Source organism: Musca domestica, unplaced genomic scaffold (assembly GCF_030504385.1).
Source record: "Musca domestica strain aabys unplaced genomic scaffold, Musca_domestica.polishedcontigs.V.1.1 50, whole genome shotgun sequence".
Classification (NCBI taxonomy): Eukaryota; Metazoa; Arthropoda; class Insecta; order Diptera; family Muscidae; genus Musca; species Musca domestica.
The window spans coordinates 6,872,714-6,893,236 of record NW_026712347.1 but is presented as its reverse complement, the minus strand read 5'-3'; the positions used below and the strand labels follow the sequence as shown (position 1 = coordinate 6,893,236).

At 35.1% G+C, this 20,523-nt stretch overlaps 1 protein-coding gene across 1 annotated transcript in view; it reads right to left on the bottom strand.

Moving 5' to 3' along the window:
- The window catches only part of LOC131805343 (triple functional domain protein-like), a 35,430-nt gene extending 15,772 nt beyond the window's left edge, over positions 1-19,658 (bottom strand). Inside the window, exon 1 of the mRNA XM_059128439.1 lies at positions 19,303-19,658. The gene's annotated coding sequence lies outside the window, so the exon portion shown is untranslated. The remainder of the gene's footprint in view (positions 1-19,302) is intronic.
- Between the last annotated feature and the right edge of the window lie 865 nt (positions 19,659-20,523).

Genomic DNA, 20,523 nt, shown 5'->3' with positions numbered 1-20,523 from the left:
TATTTTTAAAACAAACATCTCAGGCTACTCAAAACTGGAATCAAGGCATCAACTGTTTTTTTTTTCATTGCATTTGATGACAAATATAATTTTTTTCGGGTGAGACTTCAAAGTAGGAAATAGAGTAAAGGTGAGAATGCATGAAACGCTTTTTTGACTGGCTTCTTCGTAGAGGAACAAAGGAGTTATAGGTTGACTTAGTTCGATTTTGGTCCTTTGCTCCTCTGTTCTTTTCCGATGACTAAGCCAGTCAAAAAAAGCGTTTTATATATTCTCAACTTAGACATTTGCAACAGAATGCAAAAAAATAATAATTATAGAAACACACGATCACCCACGGCGATCCGACGGAATATGCATTATATGTGTTACATAATTTTTAACTATTTTTGCATTCTCATTTGCGTAAACAAATAGCAACGAAGCGGTCTTATTACGCACAACATAAGATGACCTAGTTCACTTGGTTCATTTCAGTGAATCGATTGAATTGAAATGAATCGCTCATAATACAATGTTCCTATTAGCATTTAAATTACGGTCTGTATTAAAATCCATTCACACGATACGATTCGTAATTTCTAGATTTAAATGCATATTTGAAAGGAAATGCATGAAATCCGAAGAATAATTGGTATTGCATCTAGGATGGCTGGATGAGATATATCGGTGTACGTTTTTTGTTCTACACCCCCGCCCCACTTTAAACAGTACCTCCCGATATGCGGCATTTTTATGATCTTAGCCACATTTTTTTTAATTTTTCCAAATTTAGTTTTAGGAGTTTGTAATGGGTTCTACATCTGATGGTAGAAAAGTGCCCCCATACCTCTGATGGTAGAAAATTGCTCCCGATATTCGATATTTTGATGATTTTAACCACATTTTTCGAGGAAATTATTCAAAATTTGGTATTAGGAATTAGTAACAAGTTCTACATCTGGTGGTGAAACATTGTAAATATAGGTATACGTTTTCCTATAACGACCGTATAACGGCACCTCCAGATATTCGGTATTTTTGAAATTTATGACTCCTTTTTCGGAATTGTTATACCCTACACCACAAGGTGGGCAGGGTATTATGTCTTTGTGCATTTGTTTGTAACAGGCAAAAGGAAACGAGATAGACCCATAGTTCCTTTTGATGATCTGCATAGAATCACATTCTAAGTCGATTTATGCATGTACGTCCGTCTGTCCATGTATTTTTGTAAATAAAGTACAGCTCGCATTTATTGCCCTATCCAGATGAAATTTTGCACAAATTATTTGTTTGGCCCAAGGACAAACCCTATTGAAATTGGAGATAATCGGTCAAAATTTAGATATAGCTCCCATATATATCTTCGTCCGAGTTGCCTTTTATTGTGTACCATACGTGTAATATCAGTCCAAATAGTATGGAATTTTGCACGTAAAATCAAAAGATTTTCAGGACCTGAAAATAAGTATGCCAAATTTGATCGAAATCGGTTCAGATATAGCTATAGCTCCCATATATATTGTTCATCCGATTTGTTATTTTTGTCCTACGCAGCCGTAATATGCACTCTGTAACAACAATATTTGGGGAAATATATCAAATGCAGCTCAAAAATACATTTGCTAAATTTTATCGAGATCGGTTCAGACTTGGATATAGCTCCCATATATAACTTCGTCCGATTTACCTTTGATTGTGCACCAAACGTCTAATATTTGTCCAAAATGGATGAAATTTGGCACTAACGACCGAATTGAGTCTAGAAGCTAGTATGTCAAATTTGGTGAAGATCGGTTCAGATATAGCTATAGCTCCCATAATATGTACTCCGTAATATGCACTCCGTAACAACGATATACAGGGAAATATATCAAATACAGCTCAGAAATATATTTTCCAAATTTTATCGAGATCGGTTCCGATTTGGATATAGCTAAAATTTGGTATTTGTTGTTCATGATGAGTTATAAGACCGTTGTCAAAAACGTTGTCCGTATTGGTACATGGTTTCCGCATAACGGTACAAACTCATATTCGATGGTTTGATGGCACAAGCAACATTTTTATATCCCAGCCTCAATGTGGCTGGAGAGGGTATATATCATTTGATACGCCCTAAATGTACCTTATCGAAATAACGATTTTAGGCCCTTGGTGTCTTTGGACCAAATCCGATCCAGATAGAGTCAATTTAGCAATGTCCGTCCGTCTGGCTGGATGATACACACGAAAACTCTCGAAGGAAGTTTCCGATTTGAACCAAACTTGGTACATCGCAATATTATTGTCAAACTTAGATCGAGTTCGGTAATATCGGTTCACTCCTTGTGGTACCTTCCTCGCAGAAATTTAAAAATATATATATATATATTTTACTGCACAAAAAGAGAAAGGATAATCCGATTTTGCTCCAACTATGCAAATCCTAATATTTACATCAGTGCTAGGTTAGGTGCGAAAATTGACAATATCGATCAGCTCCATCAAGTACCTCCCCCACAAAGAGTCAACAATTTGAACAATTATAACGCTTATAAAATGTAAAATAAGCGTCCGATTGCCCTCAAATTATACACATCATAAAATTTTCATTAACCCAAGGTCTGGTGTGAAGGTGGAATATATCGATCCACTCCTCCCGGTACCTTCTCCACAAAGAGGTCAAATTTTTGAATATTCATGTAACTCATAAAACGCGAAATTAACATCCGATTCCATTCAGACTTGGCACATCTCAATATTTTCATCAACACAAGATCTGTTATAAAGATGGTAGAGATCGGACCATTCCTTCTGGTTCCTCCCCAGTTTTGAATAACGAAAACGGTCATAAAATTCGAAAAAAAAACATCTAATTTTCTTTTATATATTACGCACATCACAATATTTCTTCTAACACAAGATCTGCTGTGAAGATGGAATATATCCGTCCACTTCTTCTGGTACCTCCCCCACAAAGTGTCAAAATTTTGAATAACCATGAAGCTCATAAAACGCGAAATAAACATCCGATTCCATTCAGACTTGGCACATTTCAATATTACCATCAACAAAAGATCATTCCGTTTGAAACACCTCGAAATATATATACAAAGTAGATATATTCCTGATCAGCATACAATTCTATGTCGATTTAGCGATGTCCGTCTGTCTATCCGTCTGTGGAAATCACTCTAGCTTCCGAACGAAATGAAGTAGATTGATAAAATTTTACTTTTATTTTAGACCCCATATAATTGTACCTCCCGATATTCAGTATTTTCATGATTTTAGCGACATTATTCAGCAGAATCGTTTCAAAGTTCGTATTGGGAGATCTTAATGGTTACTACAACCTATGGAAAAACATTTCGTATGCAGGTCCACGTCTTCGTGTAGCCCCTATATAACTGTGCCTTCCGATATTCGATATTTTGATAATTTTATCGACATTATTCAGCGGAATTGTTTAAAATTTTGGTATTTGAACTTCGTAATGGATACTACAGCCTATAACAGAAAATTGTGAGGGTCCACGTCTTCGTATAGCCCCTCATATAACTGTGCCTCCCGAAATTCGGTGTTTTGATGATTTTAGCGTAATTATTCACCGGAATTGTTGCAAATTTGGTATTTGACGTTCGTAATGGGTGCTACAGCATGTGACAGAAAATTGTTTGAGCAGGTCCACGTCTTCGTATAGCCCCCATATAACGGCACCTCCCTATATTCGATATTTTCGCGATTTTTAGCGACATTATTTACCGGAATTATTTCAAATTTCGTATTTGAAGTTCGTATGGGTGCTACCGCCTATGACAAAAATTTCGTAAGCAGATCCACGTCTTCGTATATTCTCCATATAACAGTTTAATTTAAGTGGTAATTTCCGGGAGTTTTTTTTTTTTTTTTGTTTTGAAAAGTTCCTTCCAAATGGTGGATGGTATTAAAAGTTCGGCCCGGCCGAAGATAGATATTTTTCTTACTTGTTTTAATATAAAATGATACACATTTACGTAGTCTCAAGATTTTTTTACAATTTTACAAAAAAAAATATTTTTTTTTTGATAAATTTCCACAAAGTGTTTAATCAGCATTTGTATTAAATTCTTTTTTTTTTTTTTGTTATTTTACGTGATACTTGAAAATACAACATATTTTCAACGGAAGCATGTTTAAGATAGCTGACATTTCCTCAAAAGTGAAATATTTTATATGTGTAGTATATGTCGACACATATATCCGTTATTGTGTTATTTTACACAAAATATTCAAAATCGTATTTTGTTCTGACTCACTTGCCTTTGTACGAAAAGTAAACAAACTAGAATTTCTATTATTGTGTTTTCAAACAAATAATAAATGGCTTTATTATTATTTATTTTATTTCAAAACCATGTTTCTTTTATTTTTTTGTAGAAATTTTGACATCACACTTCACTTGACGAGACTACACGCTAAAATTATTCGAATATTCATTTCCCAAAAGGAATTTCGTTTTGATCGTTAAAATTGTATGCGTTATTTTTTTATATTTTTTTTTTGTTTTAGTATCGAAAAAAAATTTGTCACATTTGCTAATGATCAAAGTTTAATTTCGCACGACTCGATCGCTTTTTATGTTCGCTTGACGAAAGAATTTCTCTTTCGAAAAAAAAAAGCAGAGCCGTTTAGAACAGCGTACCTTACCGCACGAAATTGTCGACAATACTAATTAAAAATTTGTTCTGTTGTTAACACATCCGCGAGCTAACTAAAATTTCTCACAATTCTCCTAATTAAACACATGGTGTATGTGTGTATGTAGCTGTTATCGCTGAGACGGCCAACGGAGTGTTTGAAGAGACTACGAGGGAGGGCATCGCACAATGGAAGAGAAACAAATTAAACAAAATCATGAGGCAGTGGCGTGTACAATTCTAGCACAACTAAATGTTATGTGTGGGGGAGTTCTTAAGTATTGTTTACACCGAATATGTTTTCATAAAAGGGCATTATTTAGATTCTCCCTGCAGGAGTTATGTGTCGCCATGTCACCACTTTTGTCTACTATTTATGAACATTTTTCAACAACTTGTCTACCAGCTTTTTTTTCTCCCAATTAGAAGAAGAAGCATGAACGATGACGATTTATACCATCCATCCATGGCAGAAGAATACAGGTAGTCGCATCGACACAGCTGCTGGGACAATGAACTGTCCATGGTAGAAGAATATAGGTAGATGCATCAACGCTTGGGAACATTGATATGTCAAAATTTTTTTAAGTGCTTTGTCAAAAATAAGTCGATTTTTATATATTTTCTTATACGACGCAAATCGGAGGTTGTAATGATATGTATTTTTCAACAATTTTTACAAATTTCAATAATTTTTCATTCACGATTTTCAATATCAAAATCGGTTTGACAGTTCATTGTACCAGCAGCTGTGTCTATGCGACTACCTGTATTCTTCTACCATGGAACTGTCAAACCAATTTTGAAATTGAAATTTCTGAATAAAAAATTATTGAAATTTGTAAAAATTGTTAAAAAATGCATATTTTCACAACCTCCGATTGGCGTCGTGTAGGAAAACTTACATAGATCTACTTATTTTTGAAGAAGCGTTTAAAAAATTTGACTTTTCATCATTCCGTTTGTAACTCATCGAAATTATAATTTTAGACCCAACAAAGATAATATATTTTTGATCAGCGTAAAATTCTAAAGCGATTTAACACTGTCCGTCTGTTGTAATCACGCTAGGATCGAAACAAATAAAGATAGGAAGCAAAAATTTTGCAGCAATCTCTCCTTTGTCTGCAGGCAGGTCAAGTTCGAAGATGGGCTATATAGGTCCACGATATAGACCCCCATATCTCGGTACCCCCGAAATTCCGTATTTTGATGATTTTAATCACATTTGGAATCATCTGAAATTCTACAGAAGGCGTTCTTCGTGAATACTTTACCCCCTGAAAAAGAAGTTTCTACATATCGTATAGCCTCCCCGATGTTCGGTATTTTAAAGATTTTTGGCACATTTTTCAATGGAGTTGTCTTAAAATCCACAACAAAAGTTCCTTGTGCGTACAGCAGGAAGAGAATTGCATATATAGGTCCACGATATCGTATACTCCTTATATGACGATTCCTCACGACATTCGGTATTTTGATGATTTTGACCAAATTTTTCAATGGCATTGTCTAAAAATCCACACAAGGACTTCTCTTTGAGAACTTTGCCTCCTGGAAGAGAATTGTCTACATAGGTCCACGTTTTAGTACAGCACCCATACAACAGTACCCCCAGGGACATTATTCACCATAATTGTTCTAAATTTCGTATTTGAAGTTCGTAATGAGTATTACAGGGTGAGATAAAAAAAAAACTACAACAAAGTCAAACGCCATAATTTTTATAGTTTTCTTTTAAATTTTTTTGAATGAAAGCAAAAAATGTCGAAAATAGCATCAACTTTTAGAATATGTTTAGATTTGTTAGAATTGGTCACCTTTGGCACGAATTATAGCCTTCAAATAGCCAATGAAACCGTCACACGCTGTTCGAATAATTCTCTGCGGTATTTTGGTCCATTCCCTGCGAAGCGATTGCTTGAGGTGATCGACACTTTGGTATTTTTTAGTGCCAACCTTGCTTTTCAAAATACTCCATATCCGGCGCTTGAGTTCTGGTGGCCAACCGAAGGTGCACATTTTAAGCTGACCTCTTTGGCAAGTAGACACGATCATTTTGTTTGTTTACAAACTGCTGAACAACGAATGTTTTCTCATCGGAGAAAACCAAATTCGACAGTTCACCACTTTCGGCCAAGCGAAGCAACTCTTTAGCTCTTTTGAGTCTATTTTCTTTCTGTGGCGGTGTAAGTTCTTGCACTTTTTGGAATTTCAATGGCTTTACCCGAGCTCGTTTTTCAATGTTTGACTAATGGAATATTGGCATATGTGCTCTAACGATTGCCACTTGTGGTTTTCCAGCGAAATATAAGGTTGGAAATACAGAAAGCGCATATTTGGCTGGCTTAAGTCATCGACTGGCTTCTTCGTTGATGAACAAAGAAGTTTTAGGTTGACTTAGTTCGATTTTGGTCCTAGGCTCCTTTGTTCATTTCTGAAGAAGCCAGTCAGATAATCACACTATCACGCTTTAATTCCGACACGAATAGCATTTTTCTGGAAAAATCTCACCAAAATGCTTTTGTACCCTATAAACAATTTAATGAGCTATGACAGGAATAAATTTAACAGCTATCGGACGAGTGACTTAGAAGTGACAGCAGTCTGAATGTGGTTGCAGTTTTTTCATCTCACCCTGTATGTTGTTATATTCTAACAACAGAGACAGTTTTTTACAGGGTTACCATATTATCACTCTGTCTTTTTCTATCTTTATACTTCTATGTCCTTCCTCACTGTGATTCCAGGGATACATAGTCCGACTTTTGGCTTTGACAGTTCTTAAAATACATTATCAAACAAATCTTTCTCTGAGAGTACGGTAGTGGTATTCTCTTTTTTTAAAGAAAGCTGTAAAAAGTAAACAGACAGCATTCTGGTGAAAACCAACAAGCAATCAGCTGATTTGTCAAAAAAAACTTAACATCCATTAAAAGAAACAAAGCCGGACAAATTTTTGTTTGTTTTTATCCCCTCCACCATAGTATGGAGGGTATATTAAGTTTGTCATTCCGTTTGTAATACAAACGAAATACACATTTTAGACCCCACAAAGTCTATATATTCTTGATCAGCATAAAATTCTATGTCGATTTAGCGATGTCCGTCCGTCTGTGGAAATCACTCTAGCTTCCGAACGAATTGAATTATATTGATAAAATTTTATTCAAATGTATGTTATGTTTTGGTATAGTCCCAATATAACGGTTCCTCTCGATATTCGGTATTATGATGAGTTTAGCGACATTATTCACCGGAATTGTTACAAATTTGGTATTTGAAGTTCGTAATAGATACTACAGCCTATGACAAAAAATTGTCTGTGGAGGTCCACGTCTTCGTATAGCCCCCATATAACGGTATTTTAATGATTAACCGATTTGTTTTTAACTTTCGCATTTGAATATTGTAATGGCTTATGACAAATGTTTCCTATGCAGGTCCATGTCGTCGTATAGACCCTAATATAACAGCTACATTCGGTATTTTTAAGATTTTAACAGAATTTTTAACGGATTTTATTATACCCTCCACCTTGGAAAGGAGGGTATATTAACTTTGTCATTCCGTTTGTAACATCCTTAAATATTCGTCGTAGACCCCATAAAGTATATATATTCATAATCAGCATAAAATTCTAAGTCGATTGAAGGATGTCCGTCTGTCTGTCTGTCTGTCTGTCTCTCCGTCTGTCTGTCTGTTGAAATCACGATACAGCCCACATTATTTGACCAAAATTTAGCAGAGCAATTGGTATTGTGTCTAGGATGGTTGGTATTGAAAATGAGATATATCGGTCCACGTTCTGGTATAGTCCCCATATAACGGTACCTCCCGATATTCGGTATTTTGATGATTTATGCCACATTATTTAACGGATTTGTCTGAAAATTGGTATTTGTAGGTCATAACGGGTCCCTGTATGTGTGGCAAAACATAGCATGTATAGGTCCACGTTTTGGTATAGCCTTCATACAATGGTACCTCCCGATATTCGATATTTTGATTATTTTTGACACAGTTTTTAACGGATTTGTCTAAAAATTGGTATTTGTTGGTCATAATGAGTTCCAGCTCAGGTGGCGAAACATTGCATGTATGGGTCCATGATTTGGTATAGCCCCCATATAACGGTACCTCCCGATATTCGGTATTTTGATGGTTTTTGCAACATTTTTTCACTGATTTGTGTAAAAATTGGTATTTGTGAGTCATAATGGGTCCTAGTTCGGGTGGCGAAACATTGTATGTATAGGTCCACGTTTTGGTATAGTCCCTATATAACGGTAGCTCCCAATATTCGGTATTTTGATGATTTTTGACTGATTTTTCACGAATTTCACTAAAAATTTGGTAGTTGTAGATCATAATGGGTCCCAGTTCGTGTGGCGAGTCATTGTAATTATAGGTCCACGTTTTGGTATAGCCCCCATATAACGGTACCTCCCGATATTCGGTAATTTGATGATTTTTGCCCCTTTTTTTCACGTATTTGTCTGAAAATTGGTATTTGTAGGTCATAATGGGTTCTAGCTCTGTTGGCGGAACCTTGCATGTGTAGGTCCACGATTTGGTAGAGCCCCCATATAACGGTACCTCCCGATATTCGGCATTTTAATGGTTTTTGCCACATTTCTTCTAATGTTTCCTTTACCCTAAGGTGGAGGGTATTAAAAGTTTGGCCCGGCCGAACTTAATGTTTTTTTACTTGTTTTTTTTTTTGAGAATTACCAAATTTGTTCCAAATGATGGAGGTTATTTTGTTCTGCAAAAAAAACAATTTCCAAAAAATTAAATAAAATCGAATGTTGACCCAAAAACTTAGTTGATCACAAGAAGGAATTCATTACTGTAAAAAAGCCCCTTAAATTTCATGTAGCCCTTTATTTGTAAACAAAGAAGGAAAAACGATTTTTTTAGAAAGCCTACAGCTAAGTAGGGTATTAAATTGTCAACTACAAGTCTTCAACATCCTGCTGCTTCACACTCTCTTCTTGTTACTCTTTCTTTCGCCTGCCAAGACCTGTAAACACACCGCTTTTGTATAAAAATTCGTTTATCATTGCCATGCTCTCATTATGTTTTTTTTAATTGCAAACCAAACTCTAATAAATGTCAACAAAAGCAGCACCAACAACCACAACAGTGTGTAGTTAAATACATATGTGTGATTAACTATTTGTTATCTTGCGACAGAAAATGGGTGCTATTTTTGTTAGGTAAACATATCTATAGTAGGGGGCTTTCAATGACAGTACTAAAAAGAACAAAATCTCTCAAAAAATTCTCTTTTACGATACTCCTTTAACACAGTTTGTCTCTTTTTTGCAATACATTATCACTTCAAAAGTTAATTTTTTGCAATTTTTTCAATTTTTGTAAAGTACAAAAACTTTATACTCATTCAATCCGCCGTATTGTTTTATTATTTAAGTTTACGTTTTTGTATTTTTTATCTATTTTCTTTTTTTTTATGAAGTGCTTTTTTGCTGTCGTAGATATTCTGTTATTTTTTTTAATGGCGTTTATAGTAACAGTGATATCGCACAATGACTCACACAGGAAAAAAGCTTATCATTTTTTTTATAAAAATAATTTCATTGAATAATTTATTATATTAAATCGAATGATTGTAATTGAATTCAAATCAGAAATACGTTTTGAATTTCATTACAATCAAACAATCAAGGTTGGAAACTTAACACTCCCTCTCGTTTTGATGTGAAATATAAATCCAGTAATAATTGTCAAGTCAAATAAGGGAAAATATTTTTTTTGTTTTTGATGAACTGGAAAATTAAAGAAAATATACCATATATTTAATTAAAATTGTTAAATTATATCTGTGAACGGTTTATTAAATCAGACAGATCTTAAGTGCGAAACAAATGTCTTGCCGTCAAAGGCAAATTACAGAGGCCAACACCAAAGGCGTCACAATTCCTTTAGCGGCATTGACATTCCTTTGTAATTTGACATTTCCAAAGCTAGAAAATGAAGAGAATCGCTGACTGACTTGAAAACTATAAAAATTACTCTATCTCTCTTTCAATTTGTTCTCATTCACGGGCTTTGAATTTTTCCTATTATTTATGTTATGTCAGTAACAATTTGCTGAGAATTTTGGCGGCAAATAAACTGAAACAAAAAACAACCCAAAAAAAGTAGACAACGAAATCAAGCAAAACAGGAAAAAGGAAACATTAGAAAGCTTTCGCATACAACAAAGAATTGACAGATCTCTTTATACAAATAAAGAGAAAGATAACACCCTGGTAGAAGAATACAGGTAGATGCATCAAGGCTTGGGAACATTGATATGTCAACAAAATTTAAATTTTTTTTCAAATATAAGTAGATTTTTATATGTTTTCTTATACTATGTCAGTCGGAGGCTATAATAATTCGCGTTTTTTCAAAAATTTTTACACTTTTAAATAATGTTTCATTCAACCATGGTAATTTGACATTTCCAAAACAAGAAAATGAAGCATGGTAGAAGAATACAGGTAGTCGCATCGACACAGCTGCTGAGACAATGAAATGTCAAACCGATTTCGGAATTGAGAATCTTGAATGAAAAATCATTGCCATTTGTAAAAATTGTTGAAAAATACATAACATTACAACCTCCCATTTGCGTCGTAAAAGAAAACATATAAAACAAAATATTTTAAAAATTTTGACATATCAATGTTCCCAAGCGTTGGTGCTATATTATACCTATATTCTTCTACCATGAAATGAAGCGAAGCTCTGTGTTTTCACCTTAAGAATTTGACAACTATAAAATTTTAGTACCCTTGGGGTAAAGAAAATATTTTTATAAAAAAAGTATCTGAATAAAGACCGTTTGGCTAATGCTTTTAAACTTTCAAAACACACCATAAAGTGGGTGAGTCCGTAGAATGGGGGCCCATACCAAAACGGGAACCTGTATAGACAATTTTATACTGCAAGGACTGTCATCTGCCAAATCTGGTACCAAATTTGAAACAATTTCGTGGGTAAATGTGACTAGGATTATCAAAATACCGAATATCGGTGAGTACCGTCATATGTGCGCTATGGGAAACTTTGCGTCTAAATATGCAATGTTCTGCCGCCGGAGCTAGAAACTATTAAGAACATCAAATACGAATTTGTAGATAAATTCTTGGGAAAATATGGCAAACAGAATCAAAATACCGAATATCGGGAGGTACCGTTATATGGGGCCTATGCCAAAACGTGGTATAGGTGGTATAGCTCGCTACCGGAGCTAGAATAATGCGAACTGCAAATACCAATTTTCAGACAAATCCGTAGAAAAACGTTTCGAAAATCATCCAAATACCGAATATCGGGAGGTGACGTAATATGGCGGCTATACCAAAATGTGGACCCATATGTCTCATATTCAATACCAACCATTCTAGATACAATACAAATTGTTCTGCCTAATTTCAAGCTCTACGTCAAACAATGTGATCGTGACAGACGGATATCATTAAGTCGTCTTAGAATTTTATGCTGATCATAAATATACAGGGTGACATAAAAAAACTGCAACAAAGTCAAATCCCATGATTTTTACATTTCTTTCTTAACTTTTATTGAATGAAAGCAGAAAATGTCGAAAATAGCATCAAATTTTAGAATAAGTTTAGATTTGTACGAATTGGTCACTTGTGGCACGAATTATGGCCTTCAAACGGCCAATGCAACCACAGTCACACGCTGCCCGAATGTTGCTCTGCGGTATTTTGGTCCATTCCCGGCGAAGCGAATGCTTGAGGTGATCGACACTTTGGTACTTTAGTGCCAACTTTGCTTTCCAAAATTCTCCAGACACCATAGTCCAACGGACTGGTATCCGGAGATTTTGGCGGCCATTGTGCGCTGGAAATAAAGCGAAGAACCTCATTTTGTAACCATTCTTGGGTGGCGCTTGCTGGTGGTACTGAGTCCTGTTGGAATGTTCAAGGTCTGCGGCCAAAATGTTTGCATGCCCAAGGCTTTAATAAGCCCTCCAGAATGTTTTATTATGATGCCACGGTCGATTAATACGAGCGGAAAGCGACCATTGGTTGTTATGGCGGCCCACGCCATCACCATGGTTCTGGTGGCCAACCGAAGGTGCACATTTTCAGCTGATCTCTTTGGCAAGTAAACACGATCATTTTGTTTGTTTACAAACTGCTGGACAACGAACATTTTCTCATCGGAGAAAACCAAATTCGGCAGTTCACCACTTTCGGCCAAGCAAAGCATCTCTTTAGCTATTTTGAGTCTATTTTCTTTCTGTTGCGGTGTAAGTTCTTGCACTTTTTTGAATTTCACTAGCTTTACCCCGAGCTCATTTTTCAATATTTGCCAAATGAAATATTGCGATATGTTCAGCTCACGAGCCATTTTTCGGCCACTGCGACGCGGGTTTCGATCAAGTCGCTGCTTTACTTTTCGAACCATTTCTGCTGATGTTGTTTTCTTCTGTCCACTTCTTTGACGTCCGGCTACGCTACCAGTATCACGGTAACGAGCGATGGTACGAGACACAAAAGATTTATTCACATTTAAATGCTGGAGTGCTCTAATGATGGTCACTTGTGGTTTTCCAGCCAAATATAAAGAAATCTCACTATCACGCTTGAATTCCATCACGAATGACTTTTTTCAAGAAAATTCTCGCTAAAATGCTTTTGTACGCTTGTAAAGAACGTAATGAGCTGTCACTGGAATAATTTTAACAGCTGTCGAACGAAAATGACTCAATGAAATAACTTAAGTTGGGAATACATAAAGCGCTTATTTGGCGGGCTTAAGTTATCTGCTGGCTTCTTCGGAAATGAACAAAGGAGCCTAGGGCTATTTCCGAACTATGTCAACCTAAATCTCCTTTGTTCCTCTACGAAGAAGCAAGCCGATGACTTAATCCATCCAAATATGCGCTTTATGTATTCCCACCTTTAGAAATGATAGCAATTTGAAGTTGGTTGCAGTTTTGTCATCTCACCCTGTATACAACGAACGATCAAAATGTTGGTTTTCGATTGGTCATTTATTGATCTAGTTCATACGCTCATTTTAATGAATCGTACAATCGAACTAGTTGCTTCGTAACCTAGTTTGTTTATGATGCCTTAATGACACTGAGCATGGTAAAATAATACAAGTAGTCGCATCGACACAGCTGCGGGGATTATGAACTGTCAAACCGATTTTGATTCGAAGTTTGAAAGAATTTTTTTTTTTTAATTCTTTAAAATTGTTGAAAATGCATACCATTACAATGTCCCCCAAGCGTTGAGGCATCTACCTGTATTCTTCTACCATGGCAAGTACACAGAAGGTTACTTTACTGACTTAAAGGTGAGAACATATAAAACGCTTTTTTGACTGGCTTAAGTCAGCGGCTGGCTTCTTTCTAAAAGAACAAAAAATAGTAGGGTAAGCTAGTATCAATTTTGGACCGAAATTGAACTAAGTCAACTTAAAACTCCTTTGGCCAAATACCTAAAATGATAATACACAATACCTAGAGTAAAAGCTCATGACAGAGGCATGTTAATATAAAAACCACGATTACAGAAACGAATGACAAATAAAAATTTGAAAAATCCAAAAATTCTAATCCATAGACCTTTCCAAAAATTTGCATGTTGCCTTAGCGGTTTAAATCAGTTAACATTGGAAACTATGTTGTTACGATATCATAACAACAGATGTATTTTCACAAGGCTGCCATATTTTTACTATGTCTTGTCCTATCTCTATACTTCTGTCTTTGCTTTGGCCATCTACGAAGAAGTCAGCCGATGACTTAAGCCAGTCAGAAAAGTCTCACCTTGAGTCTTAAGTTGACTGGTTCTTCGTAGAAGAACAAAGGATCTTTAGGTTGACGTAATTCAATTTCGGCCCAAAATTTATACTTGTTTGCCCTACTCTTCTTTGTTCTTTTACGAAGAACTTCTTCCATGTGTTCTCACCTTTATTGACAATTTCCCAGAGAAAATTTTGAATATATTAATTGAACTATTTATTTTTCCCCAAATTTACACACACTTTGTTGTAAAAGTCTTAATTCAAGCCATTTGTTGATAAAATTTTAATCTTCTTTTACACATTGCCATAAGTGGGAGACTTTCTGTCAAAAGATATTATTTACTCTGACACTTTGTTTTTGGATAAAAATAACTTCCTTATAGTGAAGAACAAACATTATCTTTTTCGCTTCATTTTTATTTTTTTCTTTCTTTTTTTTCAAGCTGATGTGATTTTCTTTTTTAAATCTCTTTGTCCACAAGTAGCTCGAAGCGATTATCAATGCAAGTCAGTCTGCACATTTTGGAAAGATAAAAATTATATTTATTGTTGATTAAGACAAAAATATCTCTGTCTCCATAAAAAAAAGTATTACCGGAATGTGATTGTTGACCAAAAAAAGAAACCACGCATTAAATTTTCTCAAAAGCCTTCCAAAAAATTTATTCGAAAGAACTTCACTTATATGTCATTTAAAGGATGACACAATTGGAGACTTAAATACATATTTAGTGGGTAATTTGTAATAAATTTCTTTTTTCCAAAAATATACATTTTATTTAAATTATATTTCTATTTGTAATTAAAAAAAGAGATATCAGCGATGGTTTTGTTTTTTAGTTATTTTCTGTCCACTGAAGCGCCACTCTCGTTGCCGTGCCTCTTATCTCCTCCGATATCAGTTTAGTGATAAAATATTAAAAATGGAGGAGCTCTCATTTCTATTTGCACACATTACTAGTAGTAGATTTGTTCTGTTTTTTTAATGTTAATTATTTTTTTAGAATTTTTTTCTGTTTTTATTTTAGTCCTCTACATTACAAGCAATTCTCTCTTGATAGTTTTAATTTATTGTTGGTCTTTTTAGTATGTTAGTATATCCCAAAAGACTGCTAATTAAGCAGTTTTGTTGTAAATTGAAATATCCAGACCTCTGACAATGGCTGACACGGCAACAACCACTAGACAGACAATGTGAATTTTCAAATTCTCAGTTTATTTAACACGGCTTTTGTTTTTTGTATTTTTTTTTTTTTTTTTTTTGTATTTTTAAGTTACACAAGAAGCTGATGTATACATATCGACACTATTGAAAGTGATAATGATCTCTTGTAGATAAAATATATCAATAAAATACACCAATTACGTCTTTCAAATATTTGTCAATACTAATTCAACCCAGCAAACTGTGACAAAGAAGAACGATATAGGTCAACCAACACTATACCTCCAACAAGATTAAACCTAATGAAGGCGTTATGTTATTGAATCGAAAGTAGCAAAACAACAGATGGTGAGTAAGAAGGAGAACTCTCACCTGACAAAGCTACCGGTCCTTGCTCTTTCAAGGTCATGTTTTGTAGACCAAAGACTGCAGGCTAAAGGTTAGAACAATTTTTTTTACTGGCTTTAATCATCGGCTGGCTTCGTAAAAGAACAGAGGCATGAATAGGCAAAAAATGCAGTGAGGAAGAAACCCCAAGCAACAAAATGTAGGGTGTCGTAACTTAGCGACTCCCACGAAGCATAATGACTGGAGGACCATAGGAGTGAGATGGCAACCAGCGCTCTGATACAAAAACAAGAAAAAAGCAGTAAGTAAACGTGGACTTGCATGGGCTATAACAATATTCCAATACGTTAATAATGTAGCAAAAATCATCAAAATTCGGAATATAGGGAGGTACCGCTATAGGTACCATTACGAACTCTGAATACGAAATTAGAAATAATTCCGGTGAATAATGTCCATAAAATCATCAAAATACCGAATATCGGGGGGTACCGTTGTATAGGCGATATACCATATCCTGGACCTATATGGACAATTCCCTTCCAGGGGGTAAATTACTTAGACTCCTTGTGTGACTTTCCAAACAATTCTATTGAAAGGTTCGGCTACAATTATCAAAATACCGAATATCGGGGATACCGTTATATGGGGGGCTATATGATTCCTTGGACCGACATAGCTCATCTTCGAACTTGACTTAACTGCGGACAAAATTTAACTCGATCTAAGTTTGACAATAATATTACGATGTACCAAGTTTGGACTAAATCGGATACTCCCTTCGTGAGTTTTAGTGCGCACCAGCCAGACAGACGGACGGACGGATATCGCTAGATCGACTCCAAATGTCCTGAAACAGATTTGGTCCAAAGAGACCTAGGGTCTATAACCGTTATTTCTATGAGGATCGTTTTGGCCGTATCAAATGATATATACCTTCTGTAGCCATATGACTGAATTTTGGCGAACGTTCCTGCATTATGTGAATCTTACCTCCCATGGATATTGATCTGGATGACCTTGATTATTGGTCTCCGATAACATGGGCTTCTCAGGAGTCGCTCTTCCCACCTTATCATGGCATGGGCTCCGATTTGATCCAAACATGGTATATTGTAATATTATTGTCAAACTTATATCGAGTTCGGAGATGGGCAATATCGGTCCACTCCTTCTGATACATCCCCCAACAAAATATCAACATTTTTAAAGAAAATAATTTATTGCACAGAAAGAGAAAGGATAATCCGATTTTGTTCCAACTTTGCGAATCCTAATATTTACATCAGTGCTAGGTCTGGTGACAAAATGGACAATATTGGTCTACTCCATCAAGTATCTTTCCCAAAAAGGGTCAAAACTTCGAATAATTAGAACTCTTATAAAATGCGACGTAAGAGTCCGATTTTCTTCAAAGTACACACACCACAGTATTTTTATTAACCCATGGTCTGCTGTGAAGATGGAATATATCGGTCCACTCATTCCGGTACCTCTGCCACAATGGGTCAAAAATTTGGATATCCATGAAGCTCATGAAACGCGAAATAAACATCAGATTTCATTTATACTTGGTTCATCTCAATGTTTCCATCAACACAAGATCTGTTATAGTGATGGTAGAGGTCGGACCATTCCTTCTGGTACCTCCCCCACAATGGTTTAAAGTTTTGAATAAATAAAACGATCATAAAATCCAAAATAAGCATCCGGTTATCTTCAAATTACACATATTACAATATTTTTATTAATCCAAGGTCTGATGTGAAGATGAAATATATCGGTGTACTCCTTCTGGTTCCTTCCCCACAAAGGGTCAAAATTTAAAACATCCATGAAGCTCATAAAACGCGAATTTAACATCCGATTCCATTCAGACTTGGTACGTCTCAATATTTCAATCAACATAAGATCTGTTATAAAGATGATAGAGATCGGGCCATTTCTTCTCTTACCTCCCCCACAAAGGGTCGAAGTTTTGTGTAACCAAAACGATCATAAAATCCAAATTAAGGATCCAGTTATCTTCGGATTACACACATTACAATATTTTTATTAATCCAAGGTCTGGTGTGAAGATGGGATATATCGCTGCACTCCTTCTGGTACCTCTCCTAAAAAACGGGTTAAAATTTTGAATATTCATGAAGCTCATAAAACACGATATTAACATCCGATTCCATCCATTCTTGGCACATCTCAATATTTGCATCAACGCAAGATCTGTTATAGAGATCGGACTATTTCTTCTGGTAGCTCCCCACATAGGGATGAAGAAAAACACTCAAGGAATGCGAAATGAGTATCCAACTCTCTTCATATTTCACACATACAAACATTTTGTTAACACAAGATCTGTTGTGAAGATGATATATATCTGAGGGTCACAATATTCATAGGGTCACAATTTTCAATACATTTATTGGTCATAACTTGTGAAACAAGTCGGTGATTCTTTACAACTTGATATATCTAAATATTTCTCTTAACATGGACCCTGAAATGAATATGGAATTTATCATTTCGCATAAAATTGTCTATACATTTTCAATTTCCTTCAAATTTTGCATATCCCAAAATTTTGCATATCTCAATATTAGATGAAGTATGAAAATGGAATACTTCGGTCTGCTATATCTGTTCACTCACGTTTATTTCCAGATTTTCCAAAATTGTCACATATCTCATATAAAGTATCGGAAGTAACCGATATGGTCCAAATCTGGCACGTTTTAATATTTATATCAGTCTTAGGTCAGATACGAATTGGTCAATAGTGGCCAACATCGGAACATCCCCCATAAAGAATCAACAGTTTGAATAATCATAACTCAATCCGGGGGTATACATCTGTCGGCAAAATCGACTGATACTATTTTACTTGTTTTAACTGTCATTTAAACAAACATCACGAGTCATTTCCGATAGCTAAATGCTCTGTTTACATTCCAAAATGAAATTTCATAAATATGACATTTTTATTTGCATTATAGACATTCTATGACATTTTGTATCTCTTCCTTGGATTTTATTCCACATACCACTTTCACATTTTAGTACTGATCGAATTAGAATTTCATTAGAAAAAACCCCTTTTTTTGATAATACTTTTCTAATATGACCAAAGTTGATTTTTAACGCCACTAATGAATCACCACAAATCAGCCATATTTAATCCCCTTAGCGTGCTCGACGATGATAAGGCCATAAAAAATATTTCATATCACTGCACATTTCTTTACTATTAAATTACACACTACCAATAAATTAAAAAACAAACTCTCTTCTTGCGTTTGACATTGAATCGGAGACAACAACAACACAAAGAAACACACTCACATTATGTTTTGTTTGACTTTTTTCTAAACAGGAGAAATTTGATGCTCTCTGTTGTTGTTTTGTTTTCTGTGTTATAACACCTGATCTCTCTCTTTACGGCTGCTGGTTTTGGTTTTTTATGTATTTTCATCTAGAATTATCTGAACAGCAGCTTTATCTGATCATTTACTGCCATTCATTCACCTTACGTCATATGCAAATATTTGAACTTGTTTTTGTGTGTAGTGCGTGCGAGCGTGCGTTCGCGTTTATCTTGTAACGGATATTAGCGTTTTGTGACGTATGCCTTTATACCGACTACCGAGTGCTAGAAACTATGCGAGTACTACTAGCCACCACCGTAAACGAACGCGAACTCATTACTGTGCTCGATCGCAAAACAACATCGACCTCCACCAATTTTGTTGTAGACTGCTTCTTCTTCTAATTTTGTTTACCCCTACTAGGCGGGAAAGAGCTTAGCTAGTATCTAGACTGATGTGTAACCATGGTAAAAGAATACAGGTAGTCACATCGACACAATTGCTGAAACAATGTCAACTGTCAAACAAATTTGGAAATTTAAAGTTTTGAATGAAATATTATTTAAAGTTGTAATAATTGTGGAGAAATGCATATTATAACAACTTATAATTGGTGTTGCATAAAAAAACGTATACAAATGTACTTATTTTTGAAAAAAAAATAAAATTGTGACATCAATGTTTCGACCCTTAATTGTTGTGTACCCTACTCTACTATTTTATGTACTCTCACCTTAATACTTTTTCCACTATTGAATTAATAAGGTAGCCACAAATATTTACATTTTTCCAAAATTATACCTTTGACGACATCTTATTTAAATTTAGTATTGTATACACATATATAATATTGTATATACACAAACCTAAAGATAAGAATTCATAAAACGGTACTTTGACTGGCTGACTTCTTTATAAAAGTACAAAGGATCGTTGGGGCAAAATCGAACTAAGTCCACCTAAAACTCCTTTGTTCCTCTACAAAGAGGCCAGCCGATGACATAAGCCAGTCAGAAAAATCTTTTATATACTCTTACCTTTAGAAGGGAAAAAGTGTTCAAGATAAATTATAGAAAAAAAACAGAGCAGGATATAAATACATGAAATGAGGTTAACTTGAATAATTTGTACCAAGATTTGTCCTATATGACACGAACAGTGGAAAATATTGGATTTGAAAATACACTTATTTTGTAGT